The sequence below is a fragment of the Cherax quadricarinatus genome, chromosome 11, assembly GCF_038502225.1.
Source record: "Cherax quadricarinatus isolate ZL_2023a chromosome 11, ASM3850222v1, whole genome shotgun sequence".
Classification (NCBI taxonomy): domain Eukaryota; kingdom Metazoa; phylum Arthropoda; class Malacostraca; order Decapoda; family Parastacidae; genus Cherax; species Cherax quadricarinatus.
The window spans coordinates 22,641,185-22,661,325 of record NC_091302.1 but is presented as its reverse complement, the minus strand read 5'-3'; positions in this window follow the sequence as shown (position 1 = coordinate 22,661,325).

Genomic DNA, 20,141 nt, shown 5'->3' with positions numbered 1-20,141 from the left:
AATTTAGAAGTGTTAAGTCCATCTCATTTACTCCATGGCAGAAGGCTCGAACCTGTTCCTCCCATGAATGATAAAGAAATCATAGAGGATCCTACTTATTTCGAACCTGAGCAACTCAGACGTAAATTCAAACACCTTAATAAAGTGATTGAATGTTGGGAGAAAATTTGGCGAGAAGACTATCTCACCTCATTGAGAGAACACTTCTATGGAGCTGGTGTTCCTGAAAATCATAAGTCCTTAAGACCTGGTGACATAGTGATTATCGACAATGATGGTCCAAGGTCCCAATGGCCACTTGGAAAAATTGTGACCATATATCCTGATGCAAATGGAATCATCAGGACAGTTGATGTTTTGAGCAAAGGTGTAGTGAATAAGCGGACAATAAATAAACTAGTGCCGTTAGAATTACACAGTGTTGAAAACAAAATTAGTGATTCTCCAGAAACCACACAGACTAAAGCTGTTCAGAAAAGACAAGCAGCAGTGGTGGCGAGTGAGAAAATTAAATTAATGTTAAGTGATGAATAGTTCATCTGCAGCGAACCTCTGCCGCCCCCAGTGTGGAGAAATTTTCTCCAGGAGGGGGGTATCAGCCCCCTTCAGCCCCCTTCAGCCCTCTCAGCCCTGAGGGGCCACTAGAAGGGGCGAGCGTCTTGTTTACTGCTAGAGTGAGTAATTGATCACAGATGCCGTATGCGTGGTCAAATGACCTCTGCTCCTTGCAGCGGTGTTGCAACGTGTATTTTTATAAGAGACAGTACATCTCTTACTTAGCAGGACAATTAAGGAAAATCCTGCTCCCACTTTATTACCATAGTAAAGATAGTGTACATTGTTGTTTATGATTAAGACAGCAAGAAACAAACATTCTGCTTTGCTTCATCGAGGAGGTGACAAGGATGCAAGGTACTAGGTCAGCGTTTTTTTTTTTTGTGCTGGGGCCAGTGACGGCATGGAGCGGTGTGACGACGCCAGATTACTTTTGACTCTAGAGAGAGTCACACTGACGCCAGGATAACCAGCAAAGGACACTGATCTGTGCGTTAGTGTGAATAAAGTGTCTCACACAACACAATAAACACTTAGAGAAGTGTGATCAGCTTCTCTTGTGATACATTGTGAACAATAAAGACGAATCTTGTTGAACATAGTGTACCAGTGTGCGTTTCCTAGACAATGGAAGACGTGGACATCCAAGGACACTTCAGCTTCTATCAAGTCACCGATATCTGTCGAAGGTGTTGAGAACACCATAGCTCACGTTACAAAGAGCAAGGTATGTTACGAATTTCTTGTAGATCGGGGGATTGCGCAATTCTTGAGTCACAAGGAGTTTGTAATCAACCTATAATCGGCAGTAAGGTGTGGACTTTTGAGTCCAAACAAGTAAGTATTCGTCAGCCATCATCGAATGAAATATGCTGACATAACACCCCCTAGGGGTAATATACTTACGAATTGTATCTCTTGACAGCCCACTGTTGTGATGGTTTCGACAGCATCTAGACCTCGTCTGCAGGGACGGCTGTGTAGACGATTTGCTGTCATTTATCAGCTAAGTGTTCATTATATAATTATATCTTAGCTGGTAAGGCCAAATTCTCAACAGTACACATAGCGCCTCTGCTCCCTCTCTCAATACCCATGGGGAGATGTTATCTGGCCCCATTGCCTTTGAGGTATCTAGCGTGTGTGTGTGTGTGTGTGTGTGTGTGTGTGTGTGTGTGTGTGTGCGTGTGTGTGTGTGTGTGTGTGTGTGTGTGTGTGTGTGTGTGTGTGTGTGTGTGTGTGTGTGTGTGTGTGTGTGTGTGTGTGTGTGTGTGTGTGCCCCCACTTCTAAGTATTCATACTGCTAATGAATACCGGTAGATACCAGTAATTCTAAGCTTACCAATACTTGTAACACTTATCGATTCTACTTCTAAAATTCAGAAAGTAGCTAGGTTGTAAAATTTAGCTTGTCTCAGCTTAAGTGTCTGACGTTATCCCTCACTACCGCTTTACTCCTTGCACTCTCCTCTATGCTATTTCTACTCTAATTCTGGTAATGGCTTGCAGGAGTGAGTGACCAGTATCTAACAGTGATGCAGGACCAGACTCAATCTTGCAAAATGCAACCTCAACAGGTGGAATACTTGCGCTGACAGCGGTGTGATGACAAGTTGCCAGAAGCTGATGACGTAGCCGTCTACATAGGCCTTCTCTCACTATTTTGTAACTCCTTCACCCATGATGTTTATAACCATATATGCTCATGCATCCCGCGTTCCTCAAGTGATTTCACTTTTCACTTATTACAGAATACACTTCACATTCGGTGTTACACTTTATATGTATAATGGCATACAAACTGTTGTGACGTCACTGCTTCAGTAGGCCTACTGCCACCTTCCCTTGTTGTATATTTTATTTTTTCTTTCTCCTTTTGCCTATTAACTTTTTCACTCTCACATTACGGTGCCCCACATTTCGCTTGTTAACCAAACGCTGGTAATTCTTGATCACCCGTTTCCACACTCACTTTGATATTTTTATGTTTGTATCTGTGTGGCAACAGTGCCTAGTAGATCCACAACGGTTTGGCACTTTTAAAAGAAAATACTGAATTTAGGTTTCCCCTCGAATTTTTTCAACTAATAACTATAGTTATCACTCGTAGGTTTGTTCACTGACTTTGTCACTACCACTGATTACTGCTAGGGGTTATTGCACCCCTCAAAAACACGAAGGTTCTCGGAGCCTTGTGTACCAACGTCTGCACCCACCATGTGTGTGTGTGTGTGTGTGTGTGTGTGTGTGTGTGTGTGTGTGTGTGTGTGTGTGTGTGTGTGTGTGTGTGTGTGTGTGTGTGTGTGTGTGAGTGTGTGTGTGTGTGTGCGTGTGTGTGTGTGTGTACTCACCTACTTGTGGTTGCAGGGGGCGAGTCATAGCTACTGGGTCCTCTCCCTGCTCCATGAGATTTATCGAACTTCGTCTTAAAACTATGTATGGTTCCTGCATCCACTTCGTCACTTACTAGGCTATTCCACTCCCTGACAACTCTATGACTGAAGAAATACTTTCTAACATCCCTTTGACTCATAAGAGTCTTCAACTTCCAATTGTGACCCCTTGTTTCTGTGTCCCATGTCTGGAATATCCTGTCTTTGTCAACCTTGTCAATTCCTCGCAGTATTTTACATGTCGTTATTATGTCTACCCTGACCCTCCTGTCCTCCAGTGTCGTCAGGCCGATTTCCCATAACCTTTCTGGGATTAGTGTCGCTGCAAATCTTTGCACTTTCTCTAATTTATTGACGTGCTTGACCAGGTGTGGATTCCAAACTGGTGCTGCATTCTCCAATATGGGCCTGACGTATATGGTGTACAGAGTTCTGAACGATTCCTTACTGAGGTATCGGAATGCTATTCTCAGGTTTGCCAGACGCCCGTATACTGCAGCAGTTATCTGACTGACGTGCGCCTCCGGAGATGTGCTCGGTATTTTACTCAACCCAAGATCTTTTTCACTGAGAGAAGTTTGAAATCTTTGGCCACTTAGACTATACTCTGCGGTTTTTTGCCCTTCACCGATCTTCATGACCTTGCATTTGGCGGGGTTAAATTCAAGAACCAGGCTTGTAGCCTATCCCGGTCTCTTTGTAGTCCTGCCTGATCCTCGACGGATTTAATTCTCCTCATTAACGTCACATCATCTGTAAACAAGGACACTTCTGAGCCTGTCCCTTCCGTTATGGCATTTACATATACCAAAAACAGCACAGGTCCTAGGACTGACCCCTGTGGAACCCCGTTCGTCACAGGCGCCCACTCTGACACCTCGTCACGTACCATGACTCGTTATTGCCTCCCTGTCAGGTAATCTCTGATCCTTTGCAGTGTCTTTTTTGTTATGCATGCCTGATCCTCTAGTATTTGCATTAACCTTTTGTGAGGAACTGTGTCGAAGGCATTGTTGCAGTCCAAGAAAATGCAGTCTATTCACCCCTCTCTCTCTTGTCTTACTTCTGTTACATTGTCATAAAACTCCAGTACGTTTGTGACACAGGATTTTTCTTCCCTGAAACCATGCTGGTTGTCGTTTATAAGCTTGTGTCCTTCTAGGTGCTCTACCACTCTCCTCCTGGTAATCTTCTCCATGACTGCATACTGTACACGTCATATTCGTTTCTGGCTCTTCAGCTAATCTCTTTATTTTCTTGGGTCCTATGTCTTCTATACCTTTTTCATTCTCCACCACACTTAGTTTTCACCTCGCTACACCTTTGCGTGAACCAAGGACTCGTTCTGGTCTTCCCATTATTTCCGTTTCCTTTGGGAACAAACCTCTCCTTTGCCTGCTTGCATTTTGTTGTCACATATTCCATCATTTCTGTTACTGGTTTTCCTGCCACTTCTCTCTTCCACTGAACGTCTTGCAGGAAGTTTCTCATGCCGGTGTAGTCCCAACTTTTGTAGTTTGTTTTTTCCCTCCCTATTCCTGCTACCCTCTCCAATTGTAGCTCAACTATGTAATCAAAATACAGAACTACGTGATCACTAGCTCCAGTGGACCTTGTGATTGAAATCACCCATAACTAATAACTTTGCTCTCCCAATGTGAGCTCTTCTGGCCACCTCAGCTAGTGTGTCTACCATTGATTTGTTGCTCTCGTCATATTCTTCTCTTGGCCTCCTACAGTTCTGTGGCAGGTTGTACATTACTGCAATTATCACCTTATGGCCCTCAGACTGAATTGTTCCTACTATGTAGTCCCTTTCGCTCATTCCATCCATTCCTTTCATTTCCTCGAATCCCCACTGGCTTTTAATTAGCAGTGCGACTCCTCCTCCCCTCTCTGCTCCCTCCATCTTTCCTGAGGATTTTATAGCCAAATCCTCAGGTGAGTTTCGTTTCTTTGAGTGTTATTATGTCTCGGGATGTCTCCTTGGTTTTTTCATGCCATTCCACACACTTATTTGTTATTCCATCTGCATTTGTTTACCAAACCTTCAACTTCCTTTCTAAAACTGTGGTTGCTGTGAAGGTGGAGTTTGTAATGAGGTGGGTGGGGGCACTGGGTATGGCATGTGTGTTTTCGGTTAGAATGTTTGGTTGCACTGGGTACTCCTGGTTGGGGGGCTTCTGTAGGTGGTTGTGAGGGAAGTTGCATTTGATCCTCCTCCTGAGTCTGGGTTCTGTCCATCTCCATCTTCACCTCTCTTTCCTTCTTTCCTTCTTTGTACACTCTCTTTCAGTTTCTGCCTTCCTTCTCGTGTTCTGACAAGGTCGAGATACACCTGGTATGCTGGTATGTCCCTTAGTCTTGCTTTCTCTTGCAGGATCCTGTTGTGAGCCGATTCTGCCTTGAAAATCACTTTGACTGGCTGGATTTTTCCTCTTGCAAACCCCCCTATTCTCAGAAAATTTGCCAGCTGGGTTATGTCATCTTCTCCTATTGCTTTCATGATGTTTTCAATCGATTTTTTCTCCCCTTGTCTTCTTGATTCATAAGTTTCCAATTTAACTTCCTGGAGCCTATAAACAAAGACTGATCTCTCCCCTTCATTTTCCCACTGCATATTCCTATGTATCCCCTGATTCAATTTAGTTGCCTCCATTGCAGCTTTCCTTTCCTCAATCTCTTCACTATCTGCTGTTCCTGGGCTCAGTGATCTGTTATTTTCCCTTCTCATCTTTCCCTGGGCACTGCTGTGGTCTGTTAGGACCTCTATGTATAGCTTAGCTGTTTAATTTTTTACAGTCCTCTCGACTGTTCCTGATGTGTTCCTCTTTTTTTCCAGGGATCCACAATGGTTAGAAAGGGCCTCTGCATACAGTTTCACTTCTTCGTTCCCCACAGCCCCCTTGTTTGTGACTGGGGTAGCAGTTTCTGATGTCATACCCAAATTGCTCTTTAGTTCTTCAGGCTGTTTCAGATTTCTCAGTTCCTCTTCTAATCTCTGTATCTTAGCCTCTGCTGATGTGACTTGCATCTCCCACTTACTGCTCTCTGCAGCTATCTCTTCCTCCATTTTCATGCTAAGCTCTCCTAGCTTCCTTCCTCACTCATGTTCCCATTTCATGAGCTCTGCTACCCAATCTCTTTGTGTGTGAGTGTGTGTGTACTCACTCAATTGTGCTCACCTAGTTTTGGTTTGAGGGGTCTAGTCATAGCTCCTGGCCCTGTCTCTTCTCTGGCTGCTACTGGGTCACTCTTCCCAACCCTGCTCCCCACCCCATGTGTGTGTGTGTGTACTCACCCTGCCTCTTCATTGGTTGCTACTGGGTCCTCTCTCTCTCTCTGCTCCATGAGCTTTATCAAACCTCGTCTTAAAACTATGTATGATTCCTGCCTCCACTACGCCACTTTCTAGGCTATTCCAATGCCTGACAACTCTATGACTGAAGAAATACTTCCTAACATCCCTTTGACTCATCTGTGTCTTCAATTTCCAATTGTGACCTCTTGTTTCTGTGTCCCCTCCCTGGAACATCCTGGAACACCTAATTGTGGTTGCAGGTCGTGTCATAGCTCTTGGCCACGCCTCTTCACTGGTCTCTACTAGGTCCACTCCCTGCTCCATGAGCCTTATCACAACTCTTCTTAAAGTTATGTATACATCCTGCATCCACTACATCACTTTCAGATTATTCTACATCCTGGTAACTCTATGACAGAAGAAATCCTAACATCCCTCTGACCCATTTGAGATTTCAACTTCCAATTTTGATCTCTTGTTGCTGTGTCCCATTTCTGGAACATCCTGTCTCCGTCCACCTTGTCAATTCCTTTCAGTATTTTAAGAACATAAGAACATAAGAAAGGAGGAACACTGCAGCAGGCCTGTTGGCCCATACTAGTCAGGTCCCCCACAATTCATCCCACCAACAAGCATTTGACCAACCCATTATCATGTCCCAACTATCCCTCCTGTCTTCCAGTGTCGTCAGGTCGATTTCCCTTAACCTCTCCTCGTAAGACATGCCCCTTAGGTCCGGGACTATTCTTATTGCAAACCTTAGCACTTTCTCTAATTTCAGGACGTTCTTGGCCAGGTGTGGGTGCTAAACTGGTGCTACTTGCCCCAATACGAGCCTGACGTATACGATGTACAGAGTCTTGAATGATTCCTTATTGAGGTGTCAGAACCCTATTCATAAGTTTGCCAATCGCCTATATGCTGTACCAGTTATTTGGTTGATGTGCTCATCAGATGTACTCGGTATTATATTCACCCACTGAGTAAGGTTTGCAGTCTTTGGCCCCCTAGACTATACTCTGTCTGCAGTCTTCTTTGCCCTTCCTTCGATCTTCACGACTTTGCACTTGGTGGAGTTAAACTCTAGGAACCCATTGCTGGACGAAGCTTGCAGCCTGTCCAGATCCCTTTGTAGTCCTGCCTGATCCTCATGTGATTGAATTTTCCTCATTAAGAACATAAGAACATAGTGGTGACGTGTACTTAGTCAGTGGTGACGTGTACTTAGTTTGAGTGGTGACGTGTACTTAGCTCTGTGAAGACCTGTTTGTGTGCTCTCTGTGAATCTGTACCAGGATGCCCTCTCTTGAGCAACTTTACCAGCAGCTGAGAGAGGAGCTCAGAGTTGCTAAGATGGAGATACGGCGATTAACGGAGGAGAACAAGAGGATTCGTAGTAATCCTTCTGTTGTGAGTCCCCAGGTTAAGAGGGGAGCTTGGTCAGCGGCCGGGCAACATGGAACCAAGCTGAAGATCAAGAAAACGGTTGGAGAGGCGGAAACAACGAGAAACCAGAAGACTACCGTGGAAACTTCCAACTCATTCTCGGTGCTACCTGACAGATGTGAGTGTTCTGCTGGGAATGCCACAACGAGCACCAAAGAAGCATTGGCAGACGTGAGTAAGACATCCCTAGAAACCCCAACGAAGACCATCGAGAACGTCTTGACGAATTCTACAAGTGGTGTAATGCTACCTGGCGAATGTGAGTCGACTACTCGGAGCATCACGACGGACGACGCCAAGGAAGGTAAAAACATTGTTGTTGTTGGGGATAGCCAGATTAGGTACATGGATAGGGCATTCTGCTTGAAGGATAGGAGTAGGAGGCAGAGAGTGTGTTTTCCTGGGGCTGGGATGAAGGATATTGTTAGCCGTCTGGATGACATCATGAGAGGTAATGGGAGCAATCATATTATCTGTCTCAGTGCTGGAGGCAACGATGTTGGCAGACGTAGGAGTGAGGACCTGATTAGCAGGTATAGGTCAGCAATAGAGATAATTAGGAGGAAGGGTGGGAAACCTGTCATATGTGGCATTTTGCCAAGGAGAGGAGTTGGAAATGAATGGTTGTCCAGAGCAATTGGTGTCAATTGCTGGCTGGACAAGTACTGTAAGGAAAATGCGGTAACATTCATTGACAACTGGGACCTCTTCTATGGCAGAAATGACATGTATGCCAGGGATGGGGTTCACTTATCTAGGTGTGGGGTGGGAGCACTGGCCAACGCAGTGGAGGGAGCTGTTAGGTCTTTAAACTAGGAATAGTTAGTGGTATGGGTTTTGGCGGGAAAACTGTGAAGTCGCAGGGTAGTAACATGAGTACTAGGAGAACTAGTAATAGGCAAAATGAGGTGGATATTGGAAAGCCAGTGGCACTAATTGACAAGGACAGTAATAAGTTTAGTGGAATAACAGAAAGGAGCAGGAAGGGTAAAGAGAGTGGAGGGTCATTAAAAATTTATTACACAAATAGTCGCAGTGCTAGGAATAAGATGGACGAGTTGAGACTAGTTGCTAGTGCAGGTAACATAGATGTATTTGCCATTACTGAGACGTGGTTTAATTCAAAAAGTCGGGACATGCCTGCAGAATGTCACATTCAGGGTTTTAAATTGTTCCAAGTAGATAGAAGTATCGGGAAGGGGGGTGGGGTGGCATTGTATGTCCGAGATCGCTTGAACTGTTGCATAAAAACGGGTATTAAGTCTGAAGTAACACATACAGAGTCTGTTTGGATAGAATTTTCAGAGGGGCATGAAAAATTTTAGGTGTGATATACCGTCCCCCAAATTTAGATAGGGACCAAGGGAGACTACTATGGGAGGAAATTGTTAGGGCCACAAGGCACGATAATGTAGTAATTCTAGGAGACTTTAACTTTAGTCATATTGATTGGAATTTCTTGACTGGGAATTTAGAATCATACGATTTCTTAGAAGTAGTTCAGGATTGTTTTTTGAAGCAGTTTGTGACAGAACCTACAAGGGGAAATAACCTGCTTGACTTAGTTCTGGCAAACAATGAATCCCTTGTTAATAATTTAGAAGTTTCAGAGGAACTGGGTGCTAGCGACCACAAATCAATTACATTTAGAATTGAATGGAAGTATGATAGTAGGGATAACTCAGTAACAGTCCCAGATTTTCGCTTAGCAGATTACGATGGGCTTAGAGAACACTTATCATCTGTTGACTGGGGTAACGAAGAGAGCTATCAATATGACAGTTTTCTGAACACAATACATGCTGCTCAAAGAACGTTTATCCCTTATAAGGAAATTAGATCAAATAGAAATGACCCAAAATGGATGAATAATAGGCTGAAATATCTACTAAGGCATAAGAAAGGAATTTATAGGCGTATCAAAAGAGGCGAGGGTCATCTTATGAATCAGTATATTGACATTAAGAGGGACATTAAAAAGGGGATAAGAAAAGCTAAAAGGGACTATGAAATTAAAGTTGCTAGGGATTCTAAAACTAACCCAAAAAGTTTTTTACAGGTATATAGAACAAAAGTCAGAGATAAGATAGGTCCCCTTAAAAATAACTATGGGCATCTTACTGACAAAGAGAATGAAATGTGCTCGATTTTAAATAATTATTTTCTCTCGGTTTTTACACAGGAAGACACTAATAATATTCCGGTAATTAATTTTTATAGTGGATCAGAAGAAGATAAATTATGTAACATCACAGTCACTAGTGAAATGGTTGTGAAGCAGATAGACCGACTGAAGCAAAATAAGTCACCGGGTCCTGATGAGGTTTTTTCAAGGGTTCTTAAGGAATGCAAAATGGAAGTCTGTGAACCATTAACTAATATTTTTAATTTATCTCTTCAAACAGGTGTAGTGTCTGATATGTGGAAGATGGCTAATGTAATTCCTATTTTTAAAACAGGGGACAAGTCGTTACCGTCAAATTACCGCCCAATAAGCCTGACCTCAATTGTAGGCAAGTTGCTAGAGTCAATTATAGCTGAGGTTATAAGAAGCCATCTCGATAAGCATAGCTTGATTAATGATACTCAGCATGGATTCACAAGAGGCAGGTCTTGTATAACTAATTTATTAACTTTCTTCAGTAAAGCTTTTGAGGCTGTTGACCACGATAAAGAATTTGATATTGTTTACTTAGATTTTAGTAAGGCATTTGATAGAGTTCCGCACCAAAGACTGTTGAAGAAAGTAGCAGCTCATGGCATTGGGGGAAGGGTGCTCTCGTGGATCGAGTCATGGCTCACAGACAGGAAGCAGAGAGTGTCCATAAATGGGGTTAAATCCGAGTGGGGATCAGTAACAAGTGGCGTTCCACAGGGATCAGTCTTGGGCCCGTTGTTGTTTATAATATATATCAATGATCTTGATGAAGGAATTGCTAGTGATATGAGCAAATTCGCCGATGACACGAAGATAGGTAGGATAATTGATTCAAACGTAGATGTTAGGGAACTTCAGGAGGATTTAGACAAACTCTACTCTTGGTCAGAAAAGTGGCAGATGCAGTTCAATGTAGATAAATGCAAGGTTCTGAAGCTCGGGAGTGTCCATAACCCTAGCACTTATAAGTTAAATAATGTAGAACTTAGCCATACAGATTGCGAAAAGGACTTGGGGGTTATGGTAAGCAGCAACCTTAAACCAAGACAGCAATGCCTAAGCGTACGTAATAAGGCAAATAGATTACTGGGATTTATATCAAGAAGTGTAAGCAACAGAAGTCCAGAGGTCATATTGCAGCTTTATACATCATTAGTAAGGCCTCACCTAGATTGTTAGACGAAGAATGAGGGGAGACCTGATCGAAGTGTATAAGTGGAAGATAGGTATTAATAAAGGGGATATTAACAAGGTCTTGAGGATATCTCTCCAAGAGAGAACCCGCAGTAATGGATTTAAATTAGATAAGTTTAGATTTAGAAAGGACATAGGAAAGTATTGGTTTGGAAATAGGGTAGTTGATGAGTGGAACAGTCTACCTAGTTGGGTTATTGAGGCTAGGACTTTGGGTAGTTTCAAATTTAGGTTGGATAAGTACATGAGTGGGAGGGGTTGGATTTGAGAGGGACTTGCACATCGGAGCTTGTTTCTTGGGTGGCATTGAAAATTGGGTTGGTCAAATGTTTGTTAGTGGGATGAATTGTAAAGGACCTGCCTAGTATGGGCCAACAGCCCTGCTGCAGTGTTCCTCCTTTCTTATGTTCTTAAGAAAGGAGGAACACTGCAGCAGGCCTTTTGGCCCATACTAGGCAGGTCCTTTACAATTCATCCCACTAACAAAACATTTGACCAACCCAATTTTCAATGCTACCCAAGAAATAAGCTCTGATTTGGAAGTCCCACTCAAATCCAACCCCTCCCACTTATGCACTTATCCAACCTAAATTTGAAACTACCCAAAGTCCTAGCCTCAATAACCCAACTAGGTAGACTGTTCCACTCATCAACTACCCTATTTCCAAACCAATACTTTCCTGTGTCCTTTCTAAATCTAAACTTATCTAATTTAAATCCATTACTGCGGGTTCTCTCTTGGAGAGATATCCTCAAGACCTTATTAATATCCCCTTTATTAATACCTATCTTCCACTTATACACTTCGATCAGGTCTCCCCTCATTCTTCGTCTAACAAGTGAATGTAACTTAAGAGTCTTCAATCTTTCTTCATAAGTAAGATTTCTAATGCTATGTATGAATTAGCTTCACATCATCTGCAAACAGGGACATTTCTGAGTCTATACCTTCCGTCATGTCATTCGCATATGCCTGAAACAGCACCAGTCCTAGGACTGACGTGACAAGTGTCACGTCAGTGACACTTGTCTGTAGTTTAGTGCATCATGTCTGTCCCCTTTCTTAAAAATGGGAACTACATTTGCCATTTTCCATACCTCAGGTATTTGCCCTGTTTCAATGGATGTATTGAAAATTGTTGTTAGTGGCACACACAGCATCTCTGGTCCCTCTCTAAGGACCCACTGAGAGATGTTGTCCGGTCCCTCGGCCTTTGAGATATCAAGTTTATTTAGCAGCTTCTTCACCTCCTCCTCGGTTGTATGCATCTCATTTGGCCATAGTTAGTACATTCCTTGTTGATGTACCCCCATGTTCTGACTTCCCGGAGTCCTTTCTGTCGCTACTGTAAATACTCCCTTGAATCTCATACTGATCTTCTCACATACTTCTTGGTTGTTTCGTGTGAGTTCCCCACCTTCCTTCCTCATCCTGATTACCTAGTCTTCCTCCTGATGTGGTTATACAACAGATTCGGGTCAGACTTGACTTTCAGATGCTACATCATTTTCATATTGTAGCTGGGTCTCTCTTACCTGTGCATATTCGTTTCTTGCTATTCTCTTTATTTTCTTGGGTCCTTTGTCTTCTGTACTTTTTCCATTCTCTAGTGCACTTAGTTTCTGCCTCCCTACACCTCTGGGTAAAGCAAGGGCTCGTTCTGGTCTCTCCATTATTTCTGTTGCCCTTGGGAGCAAACCTCTCTACTTCCTTGCATTTTGTTGTCAGGTAGTCCATCATTTCGTTTACTGATTTTCCAATCAATTATTTTTCCTACTGAACCTCCTGCAGGAAGTTCCTCATGCCTGTGTAATTCCCCCTTTTGTAGTTTGTCTTCTCCCATTCTATTCCTGTTACTTAACAACATGAGAAATAAGAAACACTGCAGCAGGCCTACTGGCCCATGTGAGGCAGGTCCAAGTTACCTCCCAACTTAGATCAATGACTCACCTAGTCAGGCCAGGTCAGGTCACATCTACTTAAGGAAGGAGCACAGCATCAGACCTATTAGCACAAGCTAGTCTAGTCCAACTCACAACCACCCACCCACACCCATTCGTGTATTTATCCAACATATATTTAAAACTACACAACGTCTTAGCTTCTATGACGGTACTCGGAAGTTTGTTCCACTCATCCACAACTTTATTACCAGATCAGTGCTTTCATATATCCTTCCTGAATCTGAATATTTCCATTTATTTATTCCTGTTTTCCATTTCTACACCTCAATCATATCCCCTCTAATTGTATGTTTTTCTAGAGAGTGCAGATTCAGGGCCCTCAGTCTATCCTCATGAGGAAGATTTCTGATACATGGGATCAACTTTGTCATCCTCCATTGTACTTTTTTCTGTGCATTTGTATCCATTCTGTAATAAGGTGACCAGAACTGTGCAGTGCAATCTAAATAAGGCTTAACCGACGATATATAGAGTTGATAAATTAGATACATGTGCAACTCTTAGGTATCTTTATTGAGGAAACGTTTCGCCACACAGTGGCTTCATCAGTCCATACATAGGAGAAACTTGAAGAACAGGAGGAGAATGATGTAATCAGTCCCTCAACCTTGGGTCGATGTGTTCAGTCCATCAATCTTGAGTAGAATACGGCAGATGAGCGGAGAAGCAGCTTATAAACCGTATGGCTGGAGAGGTGTAGCAGTCATAGGTAGTGTCACATTTGTTCAATGTGGAAGTAGGTTGTGCCCAAGAATTAGGCAAGCGAAGAATTCCTAAGTATTAAGATCCCTAGAAGTTGCAGTGTCTGGCAGGTTTGTAGATGAATGGTTCAGAGAACCGACATGTTGATAAATTAGACACATGTGCAACTCTTAGGTATCTTTATTGAGGAAACGTTTCTCCACACAGTGGCTTCATCAGTCCATACATAGGAGAAACTTGAAGAACAGGAGGGACTGATTACCTCATTCTCCTCCTGTTCTTCAAGATTCTCCTATGTATGGACTGATGAAGCCACTGTGTGGCGAAACGTTTCCTCAATAAAGATACCTAAGAGTTGCACATGTGTCTAATTTATCAACATGTCGGTTCTCTGAACCATTCATCTACGATATATAGAGTTGAAGAACAACCTGTGGACTCCTATTTTTTATGTTCCTTGATATGAAGCCAAGGTTTCTGTTCGGTTTAATATGAATACTTATACACTGTTGTCTTGGTTTTAGATTACTGCTAACCAGAACTCCTAAATCTTTTTTGCAATCAATAATATTAAGATCTGCATTATTTAGTTTATATGTCGAAGATTGAGACACTTATGCAGCATATGGGAATCTTTATTCAGGAAACGTTTCGCCACACAGTGGCTTCATCAGTCCAATACAAAGAGGAAGGCGTAAGGAAAGGAGGAGTATGAGGTAATTAGTCCCTCAGCCTGGAGTCGATGTGTTCAGTCCATCAATCTTGTAGAATGTACAGCATAGGGCCGTAGACGTGGCTTATATACTGTAGTGAGGTGACTTGAAGCAGACGGAGGCGGGATCATAGTGGTATCATCCACTAGTGTCTCAATCTTCAACTTGTCGGTTTTTCAAACCATTCATCACAACTGTCAGACACTGCAGCATCATGGGATCTTCTTACAAAGAATTCTTCAACGCTTGTTCAACCTTTGGACAAAGACCTACTTCGACTAGTGGATGATACCACTATGATCCCGCCTCCGTCTGCTTCAAGTCACCTCACTACAGTATATAAGCCACGTCTACGGCCCTATGCTGTACATTCTACAAGATTGATGGGCTGAACACATCGACTCCAGGCTGAGGGACTAATTACCTCATACTCCTCCTTTCCTTACGCCTTCCTCTTTGTATTGGACTGATGAAGCCACTGTGTGGCGAAACGTTTCCTGAATAAAGATTCCCATATGCTGCATAAGTGTCTCAATCTTCAACTTGTCGGTTTTTCAAACCATTCATCACAGTTTATATGTCACATGGTTATTTTCTTGTCCAATGTTTAGAACTTTGCATTTGTCTATATTAAACTGCATCTGCCACTTCTCGGACCACTGCATCAGTCTATTCAAATCTTCCTGGAGTGCTCTTTCCACAAGTAACTTACTATGTATTCAAAGCTCAGAACCACGTGATCACTTGCTTTGAAGGGCATTTCATATGTGATGTCCTTGATGTCCGAGCTACTCAGGGTGAATACGAGGTCCAGTCTTGCTGGTTCATCCTCACCTCTCTGTCAGGTAATGTCCCTAACATGTTGATGCATGAGGTTTTCCAGTACCACATCCATCATCTTGGCTCTTCATGTTTCAATACCACCATGTGATTGAAATCACCCATAACTAGCTACTTTGCTCTACCCATGTCAACTCTTCTGGCCACCTCAGTTAGTGTGTCCACCATTGCTTTGTTCCTTTCATATTTTTTTCTTGGCCTCCTGCAGTTCTGTGGTAGTTTGTGCATCAATAATGACTACCTTATGTCCCTTAGACTGAATTGCACCTACTTTGTAGTCCCTTTCGCCCATTTCGTTCATTCCTTACATTTCCTCAAATTCCAATCGTTTTTTATGAGCAATGCAACTCCTCCCCCTCTGCTTTCTCTGTCTTCCCTTTGGATCAGATATCTGGGTGGGAAGATTGCATCCTCTGTCATCCCGATTAGTTTTGTTTCTATGAGTGCTATGATGTCTGGGGACTTCTCTTTGATTTTTTCGTGCCAACTCTCACATTTATTTGTTATTCCATCTACATTCGTGTACCAAATCTTCAACTTCTTTTTTAAAACTGTGGTCTGAGGAGTACGTTTGGGTTGGAGGAGTGGAAGACCTGGCAGGGAAATATGGGGGGTTTCTGTGCAGTAGTGTTTGTGATGAGGGAGGTGGGGGAAGTAGATATGGTGTGTGTTTTGGGCTAGATAGTTTAGTTGCATTGGGGTTGTAGTGGTTGAGGTCCTTCTGTAGGTGGTTATGAGGAAAGTTGTATTTGCTCTTTCCCCTGAGTCTGGGTTTGCCTGCTCATCTCTTAGTCTCTATTTTCTCCTTGCATCCTTGTAACCTCTCTTTTAGTTTCTGCTTTTCTTGTGTTCTATTGCAGTCGAGGTACGTCGGTATGTCTCTTAACCGTGCCTTCTCTAGCAGGATCCTGTTTCGAGCCGATTCTACCTTGAAAATCACTTTGACGGTCCATTTCTTCCACTTGTAAACCCCCCTATTTTCAGAAAATTTGTCACCTGTGTCATGTTGTCCTCTCCCACTGTTTTCATGATACCTTCACTTGCTTTTCTCTCCCATTGTCTTCTTGCTTCAAAAGTTTCCCCTTCAACTTCATAAACAAAAACTGGCCTCTCCTTTTCATCCTCCCACTGCATATTCCTTTGCATTCCCTGAGTCGATTTAGTTGCCTCTTTTCTATCTGATGTCCCTGTGCTCAGTGGTCCATCCTTTTCCCTACTCAGCTTTTCCTGGGCACTTCTGTGGTCTGTTATGGCCTCTGCATATAACGTACCTCTTTCATTTTCTTCAGTCCCCTCGTTTGTTCTTGGTGCGCTCCTCGTCTTTTCCCGGGCTTCACGGTGGTCTGATAGGGCCTCTGCGTACAGTGTGTGTGTGTGTGTGTGTGTGTGTGTGTGTGTGTGCGTGTGTGTGTGTGTGTGTGTGTGTGTGTATGTGTGTGTGTGTGTGTGTGTGTGTGTGTGTGTGTGTGTGTGTGTGTGTGTGTGTGTGTGTGTGTGTGTGCGCTCACCTAGTTGTACTCACCTAGTTGTTTCATTGCTCCTTGACCCGCCTCTTCACTGGCCGCTATAGATCCTGCCTCCACTACATCACTACCCAGACTATTCCACTTCCTGATAACTCTGTGACTGAAGAAGTGCTTCCTAACAACTCTGTGGTTCATCTGAGTCTTCAACTTCCAACTGTGACCCCTTGTTGCTGTGTCCCATCTCTTTAACACCCTATCTCGGTCCACCTTGTCGATTCCTCTCAGTATTTTATATGTCGTTATCATATCCCTCCTCTTTCTCCTGTCTTCCAGTGTCGTCAAGTCGATTTCCCTTGATCTCTCCTCGTAGGACATACCCCTTTTCTCCGGGACTAGTCTTGTTGCAAACTTTTGCACTTTCTCTAGTTTCCTGACATGCTTGGCTAGGTGAGGGTTCCAAACTGCCACTACATACTCCAATATGGGCCTTACGTACACAATGTACAGGGTCCCGAATGACTCTTTATTTAGTTGTCCGAATGCTGTTCTTAGGTTTGCCAGGCGTTTGTATGCTGCAGCAGTTATTTGGTTGATGTGTACCTCAAGAGATGTGCCCGGTGTTATACTCATCTCAAGATTCTTTTCTTGAGTGAGGTTTGTAGGCTGTGGCCCCTAAATTGTACTCCGTCTGTGGTCTTCCTTCCCCTTCTCCAATCCTCATGACTTTGCACTAGGTGGGGTTGAACTCCAGGAGCCAATTGCTGGACCAGGCTTGCAGCCTATCTAGATTCCTCTGTAGTTCTGCCTGGTCTTCGTCCGATTGAATTCTTCTCATCAACTTCACATCATCTGCGAACAGGGACACTTCAGAGTCTATTCCTTCCGTCATGTCGTTAACAAATATCAGAAACAGCACCGGTCATGACTCACTGTTGCCTTCCTGACTGGTATTCCTTGATCCATTGTAATGCCTTCCCTGCCTGGTCCTCCAGCTTTTGCATTGATCTCTTTGTGGAACTGTGTTAAACGCCTTCTTACAGTCCAAGAAAGTGCAGTCTCTCCACCCCTCTCTCTTGTCTTACTGCCGTTACCCTGTCGTAGAGCTCCAGAAGGTTTTTGACGCAGGATTTCCCATCCCTGAAACCGTGCTGGCCATCGTTGATAATCTCATTCCTTTCTAGGTGCTCCACCACTCTTCTCTTAATATTTTTTTCTATGACCTTGCATACTATACACGTCAATGACACTGGTCTGTAGTTTAATGTTTCGTGTCTGTCTCGTTTCTTTAAAAATTGGGACTACATTTGCTGTCGTCCATACTTCCGGGAGTCACTTTGTTTCGATAGATGTGTTGAAGATAGTTGTCAGTGGTACACAAAACGCCTCTGCTCCCTCTCTGAGGATCCATGGAGAGATGTCATCCGGCCCCAACGCCTTTGAAATGTCTAGCCCGCGTAGCAACCTCTTCATTTCTTCCTTGGTTGTGTGTATTGTGTCCATCACTTCATAGTGTACCCCGCCTCTGTGAGGTACATTTCTTTGAATCTCATGTTGAGCTCCTCAAATACTTCGCGGTCATTTTTTTGTGATCTCCCATCCTTCCTTCCTCAGTCTGATTACCTGGTCCTTGACTGTTATTTTCCTCCTGATATGGTTGTACAGCAACTTTGGGTCAGATTTGGCTTTCGCTGCTATGTAATTCTCGTATTGTCTTTGTGTGTGTGTGTGTGTGTGTGTGTTTGTGTGTGTGTGTGTGTGTGTGTGTGTGTGTGTGTGTGTGTGTATGTGTGTGTGTGTGTGTGTGTGTGTGTGTGTGTGTGTGTGTGTGTGTGTGTGTGTGTGTGTGTGTACTCACCTAATTGTACTCACCTAATTGTGGTTGCAGGGGTCGAGACTCAGCTCCTGGCCCCGCCTCTTCACTGATCGCTACTGGGTCCTCTCTCTCTCTGCTTCCTGAGCTTTGTCATACCTCTTCTTAAAACTATGTATGGTTCCTGTCTCCACTACTTCACTTGCTAGGCTATTCCACTTGCTGACAACTCTATGACTGAAGAAATACTTCCTAACGTCCCTGTGACTCGTCTGAGTCTTCAGCTTCCAGTTGTGACCCCTTGTCCCTGTGTCCCCTCTCTGGAACATCCTATCTCTGTCCACCTTGTCTATTCCTCGCAGTATCTTGCATGTCGTTATCATGTCTCCCCTGACCCTTCTGTCCTCCAGTGTCGTCAGTCCGATTTCCCTTAACCTTTCCTCGTACGACATTCCCTTGAGCTCTGGGACTAGCCTTGTTGCAAACCTTTGTGTGTGTGCATGTACTCACCTATTTGTACTCACCTATTTGTGGTTGCAGGGGTCGAGTCCTAGCTCCTGGCCCCGCCTCTTCACCGGTTGCTACTAGGCCCTCTCTCTCCCCGCTCCATGAGCTTTATCAAACCTCGTCTTAAAACTGTGTATGGTTCCTGCCTCCACTACGTCATTTTCTAGGCTATTCCACTGCCTTACAACTCTATGACTGAAGAAATACTTCCTACTATCTCTCTGACTCATTTGTGTCTTCAACTTCCAATTGTGGCCTCGTGTTTCTGTGTCCCCTCCCTGGAACATCCTGTCTTTGTCCACCTTGTCTATTCCACGCAGTATTTTATACGTCGTTATCATGTCTCCCCTGACCCTCCTGTCCTCCAGTGTGGTCAGGCCGATTTCCCTTAATCTTTCCTCATAGGACATTCCCCTTAGCTCCGGAACTAACCTTGTCGCAAACCTTTGTACTTTCTCTAGTTTCTTGACGTGCTTTATCAAGTGCGGGTTCCAAACAGGTGCTGCATACTCCAGTATGGGCCTGACATACACGGTGTACAGTGTCTTGAATGATTCCTTACTAAGGTATCGGAATGCTGTTCTCAGGTTTGCCAGGCGCCCATATGCTGCAGCAGTTATCTGATTGATGTGTGCTTCCGGAGACATGCTCGGTGTTATACTCACCCCAAGATCTTTCTCCTTGAGTGAGGTTTGCAGTCTTTGGCCACCTAGCCTATACTCTGTCTGTGGTCTTCTGTGCCCCTCCCCCATCTTCATGACTTTGCATTTGGCAGGATTAAATTCGAGAAGCCATTTGCTGGACCAGGTGTCCAGTCTGTCCAGGTCTCTTTGAAGTCCTGCCTGGTCCTCATCAGATTTAATTCTCCTCATTAACTTCACATCATCTGCAAACAGGGACACTTCTGAGTCTAACCCTTCCGTCATGTTGTTCACATATACCAAAAATAGCACTGGTCCTAGGACCGACCCCTGTGGGACCCCGCTCGTCACAGGTGCCCACTGTGATACATCATTACGTACCATGACTCGTTGTTGCCTCCCTGTCAGGTATTCTCTGATCCATTGCAGTGCCCTTCCTGTTATATGCGC